Below are 13590 nucleotides of genomic sequence, written 5' to 3' on the forward strand. Positions count from 1 at the left end.
GTACTAGGTTGGTCAAATTGACGACATAGGGGTACGTGCACGGCCTGTAAACTGAGAAGTAAAAAGAATAATAAAAAACTTGCACGAATCTTAGCGTAAAATCAATGACATCGAACTTAGATGTGCAATACTTAGAACACATCTAGATGTGCTTTAGCAAAACTGTTAAAGTAAATTCGCAAAAAAAAATGATGGTTGAAGTAAATCTCAAAATAGTATTGTGCCTTATATTTCTAGATGGAGGGATCACAAACTTTGTCCACATATCAATGGTTTAGATCCTAGCTTCAAGCTGCAATATACAAAGTCTTTTTTTGGGGGGGAATGCAATATACAAAATATAAAAGGCAATCCTTTTTAGACAATAATCGAATGTGAATATTAGCTCGTGTGTTACAAATGAAGGGCTACTCAATGGTTGTATGCGATCCATCCTACTACACAAGAATATGAATCGGTTATTTGTCTTTGAGAAGAGGCTCCAACAAAAACTAATTCTGTATAATACACAAGTACTCCCTCCGTCCAGAAATACTTGTCGAAAAAAGGATGAATCTAAACGTATTTTAGTTATAGATACATCCAATTTTATCCATTTCTCCGGCAAGTATTTCGGGACGGAGCGAGTATAATTTTGGACCATTATAAATTTTCTGATGACATGATGTACTCACATGTATATGCGTCGTGGCTTCAATTCTGCCTTTTTTTCTTGGTTGAGAACTGCTTTTGGAGCAAAGCCAACAATCCTACGATGCTTTTCTCCGCCACTTGTGAAAATTATGGCACCAAATGCGGCTTCTTTCGTGAAATGCATCTTTTCTTCCGCTTTGATGCACTGTCTTTTTCTTGTTGAACTGTGACTTAGACGTGGGCAGCTACACGAGACATGAAGAAAAGATGGATGGTTAAGAGCAAGTGTGCGAGATAAACTTCTGGATGCGACAACTAAATTTGTGTGAGAGAAAACCGTGAGTGTAGGTAGAACATGCGAGAAACGCATGTTTTAAATATTTCGTGTTAGGAACCAACGTAGGTGATATGTCATGGCTTATGTAGAAGGACTAGGGTGTAGGGTTGATGATGTAAAAAAAAAAAGTGATCTAGAATATGCAGTCCGTATCTAATTGTTCAGAACATATACATGGACCAATTATTTATATTTGGTGGTAAAGTAACATACCATAAACGATCAAATCAAGAAAAGTGAAACTACTAGCCAGAAATTTCCAACCTGCTAAAGGTGTTCAAACTTTAAATTTTCAGCCAGTGTTGTTTATGGTATTTAGTGTGTCATGGCTGAATTAATAGTACGAGTGTCTCAACCAATACCATGCGACAAGGAACCCCCAGCCATTTTCAGGCCATCAAACTATTCGATGTTCGCGGAAATGCGTAGTATATTTGGAACGAATGAAATAAACATGCAACATCCAGAATTTTTGATCGTGAAGGCGCCTTCACAGCTGTTAGGTATATGTCCAGCGGAGAACTTCTAGTGTAAACTGAGAACCAAGCAACCCGGCGTTCGTTCGTGTTCCTTCTCCCTGGCGGATAGCGTGCACAAATACAGGGCAGCACTCAGCCGTTGAATCTTCAGCGTCGCCTCATTTTCAGGTACGTGTTGTTGATAAGGAGGAAAAGAAAGTGAGAGAAAACTGGTGCCTTGTTCTAGAGCGGTACAGGCGTTGCTTGGTTTTATTGGAGGCATTTCTTTGACGAAACCATCTTTCATTTTCATGACTTTCATTGTCTCGGAGAAAAATTTAAAAGTTGGAACGGAAACGAGTAGGGGGAGAGACCGAGGCATGCGTCCAATCTACTGTACTTTTGAGTCGTTGCCAAATGCTTTGGTTCGGATCGTGGGATTCCCTGGTGAAAAATGACAAACTGGCAGAGAAAATGATGTAGTAGAATTTACCTCCTCCTTGGTTTAACCAGAGCATTTGACAAGCGCGCGCCCGGGAGCAGGACATTTGTTGCGCTACACTTCCTTCCATGTTTTGTCACCGCCAATAATTCTGCGGGTTATGGTTCGGTCTTGGCTTAGTATTCTAATCGGATAATACCAAAGTGAGTTGATAGCTTCTTTGGGAGATTTCCAAGGGTCGCCAGTGGGATGTCGTGCTTGAACTGGAGATTAGTAACAGGCACGCATGCCTGCCGCAGACATTATTGTTGCTTTCCTTTTCCTTATAATTTCTCTCTCTCTCTATCTCTCTCTTGAGTATAAGAACAAATCGTTGCTTTCCCATCGGTTATTCGTCGCAGCAGCAATACATACACGCATACCTTAACTGCCAAGTAGATTAGAGGTAGTAGTACTGGCAAGCGTTAGCGTGCGTAGGACCCAAAGTTAGATGCAGGCAGGTTTGATTGACTAGTATGCTGCCAGCTTAGGTGTAAGGCGATTGAGATTTGGTAAACATCACCAGGACCAACAAGGACGAACCCGGCCCTTCCCTCTGCTTTCGTCTTTACACAGACGGGGGCACGGCGATTGTAGCAAGGGAAGAGGAAAGGAAAAACGCTAGGCTCTAGAATATTTGTTGAGACCGAAAGATGCAAAAGAGGGGGAGCTGGCCGGGTAGAAAGAATCAAATGCTGCCATCTTTGTTCCCGAGAAAGAGGTGGCTGTCACTACTTGATGCATCGCTGCATCTAGCTTCCTTCCTTCCTTGCTTGCTTGCAGACAGGCGGGCAACCTCCGCGCCAATTTGCTTGCCCGCCCTTCAATCTCGCAACCTTTAATAAGTTGGCTTGGTTCTCTGAAGCAAGTTTACTTGTGCATACATGTAAACTAATCAAGCATGACAGAGAAGGCTAGTTAATCCTCCCTGCCTACTTTACCGTCTCTAGGGGTAGAGGGCACCATCTGGCAACACACGGCAACGGATCGCCACCAAAACCTCTACTCTAGTTGTTGTCTGCAGCGCGTCGTGCTGATGGAACGATCGATCGACTGGAAATAGTACGGCACGCATGCGTGGGTTCGGTCAAATCCGCCGTGTCTGAATCGTCAATCAATCGCACCAAACCAATGCACTAGGGGGAGGAGTGCTTGTATGTTGTATCCATGCATGCGTAGAGGTCAAGACCTGCGTCGCCGCGTGTACACTGCACAAGAACGCGCAGTGCGTACAAGTACTACTGCCTGATAACGATGCGTGTCTAGATTGTTAACAAGTCGGGTCAAATGAAATCGGGCCGCGCGGGATGACGATGGAGAGTGGAGGGCCATCCTCTGCCCGGCTCCATGCGAGGTGAGGTCCAAGGCTCAAAGTCTCTCCTCACGCCCCAACACAACATTAAGTGCGGGGAAAGGAAAGGCGAAAGGTGTGGATGCCGATGCCATGGCCAGGCGCACCTCCTCTTTCCTTGATGGCCTGGCAACTGTTTCGGGCGAAGAGGTCATGGACGGGGGCAGGCAACCGACGGGGGCGTGGCGTGGCATGTGATGCGCCTCCTTCCATACGGGTCGGGCCCCGGCCGGCCCTCCTTGTCCTTGGACGTGCGAGCGAGCGATTCTCTCTTCCGCCGAGACGTACGTTCGTTCATTATCCTTGGCGTTGGGCTGGGGGTGGTTGTTCTTGTTCGATCCGGCTAGCTTGTGTGTGCGGTGGTGCTAGCTAGAGCTAGTGGTTTGTTGCTGTCATGCACGTCTCAGGCCATGGATCCGTCTGCGTTTGGTTGGTCTGATCGTTTTGTACCAGCTGGCTGGTATAGCTAGAAATTGGTCTTTGTTTGGCTTACTCAACAATGACTTTTGTTTATTCAATCGGGAAGGAAAAACAATGAGTTTGTGGATGTACACGGGAAGGGGAAAGAGAGCGTTGGGATGGAGACGGTGGCCGAACTGGCCGCAACCATCTCGTCCTCTTCGTCTTGTTCCCTTTCGGAGCGGATAACCGGAGCGATCCCTTCAACGCGGCCGGATGTGCATATGCATATGCATATGTATATCTATATATATCTACGTATGTGCCTTCACACGCATCTCCGGCCGGGTTGCGTCAAACCAATTTCACAAACACATGTTTATACTGCCAGCATTTGGTGAATGGACCTAGCCAACCAATACGTACGCCGGTTCGTACGTATTCATGGCGTGTGCTACTTGAAAAGATATACTAGAAGCGTTCCGTTCGTATGCATTCGGGCCGCGTGATGGTGGCCGCTCCCATCCACAACCGTGGTCACGCCAAATGTGACAATGGACTTGTCGTCTTGACATCTGGGGCTGGACCAGAGCCTGCCTGTCACCGAAAACGCATGCATGTACTCCTCCCTAGCCCATGTTGCTCTCTCCGTATGGTACGCTTGGACCATGCCAGGGGTTCCGGTTGCGATTTGCGAATCGCACGTCCGACCACATGCGTGCTAATTGCTACGAGGCCGTGCATACATGACCTACCAACAACTACGATTCATATGTGAGAGCTTTGTTTTCTTGCGAATATTCATACGTGAGTTATTTATACAAGAGTCACAAGGCAGTGTACAGCATGCATGCCAGCATGACTGAATAAAAGAGAGAACCGGCATGTTCTTTCCTGGTGCAAGTCTCATCACGCGGATATGTGCGGCTTCCAACACGGACACGCCATCGTAGCTGTATTGTTTGGAACAGTCCCGATGCGGTCGGTGCCTAGCCTAGCGAACATGCATGCACGCCGAGCCGGTTCATGCATGCATCCATCCATGCACGCAGCTCTGGCTTCGTAGCTTGTATGGCTAGAGTGCTGAACCGCTGTCGCTCATCTCATCTCCTTCTCTTCTCTGCCGGAGCGAAGGCCAAGGCATCCCCTCGCTCTCTTCCCTGCCGGCTCGGCTCCGTCCCGTTCCGCTGCGCACGTCAGGTCCAACGACTTCACGCAGGAGGAGGAAAAACTTGAAGAAAACGTGAGAGAGAGGCGAGGAAAATGGCGGGGGTGATTGATTAATCAAGAGGGGGCGTCGACGTTGCTGTGCGTGAGCGGCCGAGCGAGTGCTCCGCTCGACCACACCACACCACACCACGCCTCTCTTGTTTGTTTGTTTGTTTCTCCGTCTGTTCACTTGCGCCTCTCTTTCCACGTCTTTAGCGCAGAGCCGAGATGTGAACGGAATCGCGGGGTTGCATCAGCGCGTGCGCCACACTTACTTGTATATATGCTTTCGCGCAGACCACCGAGCCGAGACCAACCGCGCGCCTGGCTGGCTCCATCGGCCATCGTGGCTTGCTTCCAACCCCGATGGATCAATCGATGTGTCACAGAGAGGCTGCTGCTCTCTTGTCTCGACCTAATTAACCCACCCTCCTTGATTGACAGCAACGAATGAGCCGTGGCGTCATCGAGCCGTATATATTGGCCCAGTTTGGTTTCACAAGTTGGAGTTAGTTTAGACTCAACTAACCGAAAAATATCTAAAGAGAAAGATTAGTTTGGATTAGATGCATCTAACCCATTCAAAAATCTAACCCATCCAAAAGGTGTTTATTCGGGTTAGTTCTCATTGAGACCACAAAAAAAAACATTTTTCTCCTGCTCTTCTCGCAGCAGATCCCTCCCCATTTCCCGTCCTCTCCCTCCCTCCCTCTTGTTGGATTATGGATGGGCTTAGGCCCATATAAGACACTAATCCCTGGTTAATCTCTAAGGCCCATGCATGTGTACGGCAAGTGGTGGGAAGTGTGCGAAGTTTAGTCCCATACTGCTACAGTAAGAAGAGTGAGACCTCTTTATAAGGGCTGCTCGCTATTGGGAGCTTGAGAATAGGAGGTGTACACGCGCGCTCCTCCTCCTCCGCCGCCCGCCTCGCCTTGCCTCGCCTCGCGCGCGCGCCGCGGGTTGCGGGTTGCGGGAATGAGCCGAGCCGAAGCTTATTTTTGACGCTCAGGAATGGTTAATTAACGAGTCGCTTACGGAAGCGCCACTGTCCGAGACGTTGACCGTGGGCTGTTCACAGACTCGGTTGGGCCCATCTACCTGACGGCCTGTATAAGAAGGCACTGGCCAGTGGAGTGAACCCGAACTCAGTTCACTCACTCCCTCTCGTACAACCCTAGCCGTCAGCTACTGTTCCTCTCTCTGTGCTGCTTCCGGCGATCCCATCCCGACGACCGCGTGCACGGTTGATTGGGATAGCAGGTGGCTCCGGAACACTGACGTTCGAGATCCTGCCCGGGAGAACGGCAATAAGGTTTTTGGGGAGCGTCTCGACGCGACTGCTCTCGATCCGTCCCCAACTTCGTCCGCCTCTGCTTCCACTACTTCCCTGCATCGACACCATGGCCGACGACGCCGCCTTCAAAAAGAAGGCCACGGGCGACGCCGAGGCTGTTGCTGCCGCCGCCGCGTTGGCCTGGCCAACCGGAGGGTATGATATGTTCATCCCTCGTTTACTCGTACTTATGCTAGCCATAGAGGTGCTGCTCATAGATGGTTCGATTCTATGTTCTGTACGTGCTCGTATGCTTAGGTATCGCTATGAGATGCATATCTTTTATGCCATGCTTATTGCTCACTCGTGGATAAGTATCGGAAAAGTGCTAATATTTCCAACAATCCAAAAACCTTATTTTAGGCACTTTTCGATTCAAGGCTTTGCTGCTACTCTGAAACCGGAAAAGTTTACCGGAACACATTTTAAGCGTTGGCAGACTAGGACCATCTTGTGGCTCACAGCGATGAACGTGTTCTGGGTTGGTGGTGTGTCCCTCACAGAAACGATTGCTCCTGAACAGGAGAAGGCGTTTAGGGAGGCAACCACAATCTTTCTGGGAGCAGTTCTAAGTGTGATTGGAGACAAGTTGGTTGACGCCTATATTCATATGGGTGTTGCCAAAAACTTGTGGGATGCGCTCGAAGTCAAATTCGGCGCAACTGATGCTGGCAGTGAGCTATATGCCATGGAGCAGTTCCATGATTACAGGATGGTTGATAACCGTTCTGTATTGGACCAGGCTCATGAGATACAGTGCATTGCTAAGGAGCTGGAGCTCCTGAAGTGTGAGTTACCGGACAAGTTTGTCGCGGGTTGCATTATTGCAAAACTCCCTCCTAGTTGGAGGAACTTTGCTACTTCTCTCAAGCACTTGAGACGTGAATTCTCTGTTGAGGATGTCATTGGTCATCTCAGTGTTGAGCAGAACTCGAGAGCAAAGGACTCACACGTGAAAGGGGCAGAGGGTTCTTCTAGCGCCAATGTAGTGCAGAAGAACTTCCACAGGTTCAAGGGAAAGAACTCTGTCCAGCAGAATACTACCTTTAAGAAGAAGGGTAAGAAGAAAGACAAAGAGAGAGATGGCTGCTTTACTTGTGGTTCAGATGAACATTGGGCAAACAAGTGCCCAAACAAGTACAAGAAGCCAGCACAGGACTCCAAGTCTGTGAATGTCACTCTGAGCAACAACGATGCGGCATCTGGGTATGGTAATCTGTTTACCATACTTTCAGTTTGCCAGTCCACCGATTGGTGGATTGACACTGGGACCAATATTCATGTGTGTGCTGATGTGTCTTTGTTTTCTTCTTATCAGGTCGCACGAGATTGTTCCATCCTGATGGGGAATGGCTCGCATGCTTCTGTTCATGGTGTTGGCACGGTATATCTGAAGTTTACTTCGGGAAAGATTGTGCAACTGAGGAACGTGCAACATGTCCCCGCCATAAAGAAGAATCTCGTTACTGGCTCCCTTCTATGTAAAGAAGGGTTTAAGTTAGTATTTGAGTCTAACAAAGTAGCCGTATCTCGGTATGTACTATTTGTTGGAAAAGGATATGATTGTGGTGGTTTGTTCCGCCTTTCCTTGGAGGATTTCTGTAATAAAGTCGTGAACCAAATTCATTCTAATGTGAACGAATCTGAGGTTTTGCACTCACGTCTTTGTCACATAAATTTCGATTGTATGACGCGGCTAGCTAAAATGGATTTAATCCCGAGTTTCATTTTAGCCAAAGGCTCTAAGTGCCATGTGTGTGTGCAAGCTAAGCAACCTCGTAAGCCTCACAAGCCTACGAAGGAGAGACACCTGGCACCTCTAGAGCTCATACATTCAGATCTCTGTGAGATGAATGGTGTGTTGACTAAAGGTGGAAAGAAATACTTCATGACTCTGATTGATGATTCCACTAGATTCTGCTATGTGTATTTGTTAAATACTAAGGATGAGGCTCTACACTACTGGAAGGATGCGGTCCGTAGTGAGATGGATTCCATCTTGGCTAACGGGACATGGGAGATCACTGATCGTCCTTATTGTTGTCGACCATTAGGATGTAAGTGGGTGTTCAAAAGGAAGCTTAGGCCCGATGGTACTGTTGAGAAGTACAAGGCTATGCTTGTGACCAAGGATTATACCCAGAAAGAAGAAGAGGATTTCTTTGACACTTATTCACCTATGGCTAGACTGACAACCATTCGAGTGTTACTCGCTTTGGCTGCCTCACATGGTCTTCTTGTTCATCGGATGGATGTTAAAACGGCTTTCCTTAACGGAGAGCTAGACGAGGAAATTTATATGCAACAGCCGGATGGCTTTGTAGTAAATGGTCAGGAAAGAAAGGTGTGTAAGCTAGTGAAACTTTTGTATGGCCTGAAACAAGCGCCTAAGCAATGGCATCAGAAGTTCAACACTATTCTGACATCTGCTGGCTTTGTTGTGAACGAAGCTGACAAATGTGTATACTATCGCTATGATGGGATCGAAGGAGTTATACTGTGTCTGTATGTCGATGACATACTGATATTTGGGACCCACCTCAAGATCATTGAGGAGGTCAAGTCTTTTCTATCTCACAACTTTGAGATGAAGGACCTGAGTGTGGCTGATGTTATCTTGAGCATCAAGCTACTGAGAAATTCTGAGGGTGGAATTACACTTTTGCAATCCCACTATGTTGAGAAGATTTTGAGCTGTTTTCGATATTCGGACTGCAAACCTTATGCAACACCATATGATTTTAGCGTGCGGATTCGAAAGTTCGAAGGCACGGCTTTAGATCAATTGAGATATTCTCAAGTGGTTGGTTCACTGATGTACCTAGCATGTGCTACTCGTCCTGACATCTCATTTGCTGTGTGCAAACTGAGCCGGTTTGTTTCCAATCCGGGAGATGTGCATTGGCATGCCGTTGAGCGAGTGATGCGTTATTTGCAAGGTACTGCGAACTATGGAATTCACTATTCTGGGTACCCGACGGTACTTGAGGGGTATAGTGATTCGAATTGGATATCTGATGCTGATGGGATGAAAGCCACAAGTGGACATGTCTTTACACTTGGTGGTGGTGCTGTTTTCTGGAAGTCTTGCAAGCAGACGATCTTAACCAAATCGACTATGGAAGCAGAACTCACAGCATTAGACACATCATGCGTCGAAGCAGAATGGCTTCGAGAGCTTTTGATGAATTTGCCGGTGGTTGATAAACCAGTGCCGACTGTCCTTATGAACTGTGACAATCAAACAATGATTGTCAAGGCTAAGAGTTCAAAGGACAACATGAAATCCACAAAGCATATAAGAAGAAGATTGAAATCTGTCAGAAAACCAAGAAACTCCGGAGTAATAGCGTTGGATTATATCTAGACGGCTAAGAATCTGGCAGACCCTTTTACGAAAGGGCTATCACGGATTGTGATAGAAAATGCATCGAGAGAGATGGTAATGAGACCCACGTAAGTTGCCATGGGGGTAACCCAACCTATGTGATCGGAGATCCCGTGAATTAAGATCTGGGAAAACAATCCAGCGATCAACCAAGGAGAGTATCCTTAATAAACCCACTCCGTTGGAGATGCAGTAATACTCTCAATTCTGTAAGGCAGGCTGACTTTTGTCTTAATGTGTTCCAAAACTTATGTAAGCAAGATGCTAACCTACAGAGCATTCTTTGGAGGAACACACCTATATGAGTCCGACTGCTGGTCACAGTCTATGAGATTGGGTAATCTCTAGTAAGCTCATGAGAAGATACGGAGTATGACTAATAGGCTTCACCCGTGGGGTTTGGCCTTCGGCAGCCATGTATCAGCTGACAATAGGCGAAACTTCTACACGCCAAACTGACAATTCAAGGCATAGTCCATTGTTCAGTTTAGAAGAAGTCTAATCCTGTTGCTCTAGGTGGAAGTTCAACTTAACAGTCTCCACTGAAAATTCTGATATATCAAACATTGTTTGGAACAGTTGACAAATTTATGTGCCTCGAGATCTGGTGGAGAAATGTTGGATTATGGATGGGCTTAGGCCCATATAAGATACTAATCCCTGGTTAATTTCTAAGGCTCATGCATGTGTACGGCAAGTGGTGGAAAGTGTGGGAATTTTAGTCCCATGCTGCTACAGTAAGAAGAGTGAGACCTCTTTATAAGGGCTGCTCTACCACTTGCTATTGGGAGCTCGGGAATAGGAGTTGTACACGCGCGCTCCTCCTCCTCCGCCGCCCGCCTCGCCTCGCCTCGTCACGACTCGCGCGCGCGCCGCGGGTTGCGAGAATGAGCCGAACCGAAACTTATTTTTGCCGCTCAGAAATGGTTAATTAATTATTAATTAATTAACGAGTCGCTTACGGAAGCGCCACTGCCCAAGACGTTGGACCATGGGCTGTTCACGGACTCGGTCGTGGGCCTGGCCCAGGCCCATCTACCCGACGGCCTATATAAGAAGACACTGGCCAATGGAGTGAACCCGAACTCAGTTCACTCACTCCCTCTCGTACAACCCTAGCCGTCAGCTAATGTTCCTCTCTCTGTGCTGCTTCCGACGATCCCATCCCAACGACCGCGTGCACGGTTGGTTGGGAGTGCAGATACGTCCGGAACCCTGTCGTTCGAGATCCTGCCCGGGAGAACGGCAATAAGGTTTTTGGGGAGCGTCTCGACACGACTGCTCCCGATCCGTCCCCAACTTCGTTCGCCTCTTCTTTCACTACTTCCCCTGCATCGACACCATGGCTGACGACGCCGCCTTCAAGAAGAAGGCCACGGACGACGCCGAGGCTGCTGCCGCCGCCGCCGCGTTGGCCTGGCCAACCGGAGGGTATGATCTGTTCATCCCTCGTTTACTCGTACTTATACTAGCCATATATGTGCTGCTCATAAATGGTTCGATTCTATGTTCTGTACGTGCTAGTATGCTTAGGTATCGCTATGAGATGCATACCTTTTATGCCATGCTTACTGTTCACTTGTGGATAAGTCTAATCGGAAAAGTGCTAATATTTCCAACACCTCTCGCACCGCCCGTGAAGGCGTCTCGCCGTATCCGCGCTCCCGTCCGCCGTCGGTAAGCAGCACCGCCCTATCCTCCCATTCTAACCCCCTCGTCTCCCCACGGCCCGTCCGCCCGCCGGTAACAGTCGCGGCTCCTTGTGCGGCCCGTCCCTGTCAACCTCGACCAACGCGACTCCTTGTGTAGGGACGGCGGATTCGGTCAGCGGGCTGCGCGAGAGGCCAACAAGCTACTTGCTGGGCGCGTCCCGGTCTGCCTCGGCCAGGGTTCGCTCCGCCATATCCGGCAGGAAATAGGGTCCAAAATAGCCAAATGATTAAGAAAAGGCATTTATTGTTAATCTAACCCTGTCATCCAAATATCTTTTTAATTAGATCTAGTTCAGGTTTAATTCAGGATTAAAATCTAACTTTAACCTTTAACTGAGTTAAAGTATCCAAACAGAACCATTGGACCGTTCATATGCACACCCGTTCCGTCGACCACGTCACCCGATTTCACCCGGATCATCCACGTCATCCAGGTTGTTCTTTGGAGCAGAGCAAGAGCAAGAGCAGGGCATCGGCACGCGCATATATTGTTGACTACGTGTTTCTAGATCATGACCGGCATAACTGCCAAGGCGCTTTCAGAAATAAAAAGAAAGAACTTATCATATACTCTACTACTGGTATAATACGCATTTAACTGCATTGACATTTGGATAATGCTGGCGGAATACGGACTACCACATCATGCACCCCAACATGACACCGATCGTATGGCGAGCTCGCACTGGGGAATATTGCTACAACTTCTGCAGAGTTGACGTGAACAGCGGCAGCCATTTATAAAATGGCGCGGCGCACCTCACTTGATAGAGCCGTTTTCAAGCACGGCCAAACAAAATCATGTATGCGAGCTTGGAACGCGCGTCTGGTTGTCCGGTTCAAAGAACCGCTGCGCATCGGTTGGGTGGATATGGTATTTCTAATCTATGTATGTACGAGAGAGAGAGGACGTGTACAATACTAAGCAATCATGCGTGATACTATTTGTCTGGAGATTTCTGGTCCCTCGGGCCAAATGTACATGTCACCCATTTTTCCTTTTCATTGGCGAGAATCATATCTTTGTCAATTGTCATTTTCCTCGATGAAGTTGCTTTCAGGAGGCAACAAGAAAATTACCATCGCATGCTAGCCCTACTCCCAACTTTTATCCAGCAAGAAGATAAGGTGGTTTACCTCGCGACGAAACAAAAACTTCTACACGATGAAGCATGATCGGAACGTTTTTCTGTTTTTAATTATTATTAAAAAAGAGATAGACTAATAGTAGTTTTTTTATAAACTTTCGATCTATTCATCTTCAATCATGGTAATGTAACGAACACTAGAAATAATAAAAATTATATCCGGATCCGTAGACCATCTAACGACGACTATAAACACTGAAGCGAGTCGAAGGTGCGTCGCTGTCATCGCTCCTCCCTCACCGGAGCCGGGCAAACCTTGCTGTAGTAGACAGTCAGGAAGTCGTCGTGCTAAGGCCCCGTAAAACCAACGCATCAGAATAACAACCGTCGCCGAGGAAGAGTGTAGATAAGAAGAATCCAACATGAAGACACACGAATAAAGACGAACAACGAACAGATCTGAGCAAATCCACCAGAGACACACCTCCACACGTCCACCCGGATCTAAAAATTTGAGCCCTTCCATCGGCAAGGGCCGTGATCCACTTCGTCCCCATGGCCCTAAGGCCACGGTAGACGGGGCGAACCGACACCGGCGGCGGCGGGAGGCAAAGAAACCCTAGTTATTTTTAGGTAGGCGGCGGATGGCTAGGCGTCAGTATAATCGCGGCTTTGAACGGAGGGTTTAACTAAGTAATCGCATTGCTGGCGTGCTTGGCGCCTCATGTGTAATGCCACACATGACAAAGCCAGCAGCGCGCCATGATGCACGGCCATAGACAGGCCACAGCTAGTGGTGCTCTGGCCTGGGGCGTGCAGTGGCCCGATGATCGCATCGCATCCATCGATCATGCCATGCGCACCCACGCAAGAAACAGATGATGCTCTGCCTAGGCTCTTAATATACTACTGGCTCAGATCTAGTAGCTGGAAGAAAGAGCTACGCGAATCGGACGGTCCAGACCACGTGCATGCACCCACCCCACCCTCGTTTGACTCCTCCCCGCACGCTTCCCGGCCGCGGTTCCCGGCCACGTACGTACGCGCGTGCGTAGTACTACGTGCGCCTAGAGCCGCGGCCTTGTGCTGCCCGTTGATGGCTGGCCTGGCCTCGTCTCGTCTGCTTGCAGTGAGGATCGTTTTCGCCGTCCCGTAGCTGCACGCCTTGCCTTGTAGCCAGCGTTTCCAGAAGAGAATC

The sequence above is a fragment of the Triticum urartu genome, chromosome 6 (assembly GCF_003073215.2).
Source record: "Triticum urartu cultivar G1812 chromosome 6, Tu2.1, whole genome shotgun sequence".
NCBI classification, from domain to species: Eukaryota; Viridiplantae; Streptophyta; class Magnoliopsida; order Poales; family Poaceae; genus Triticum; species Triticum urartu.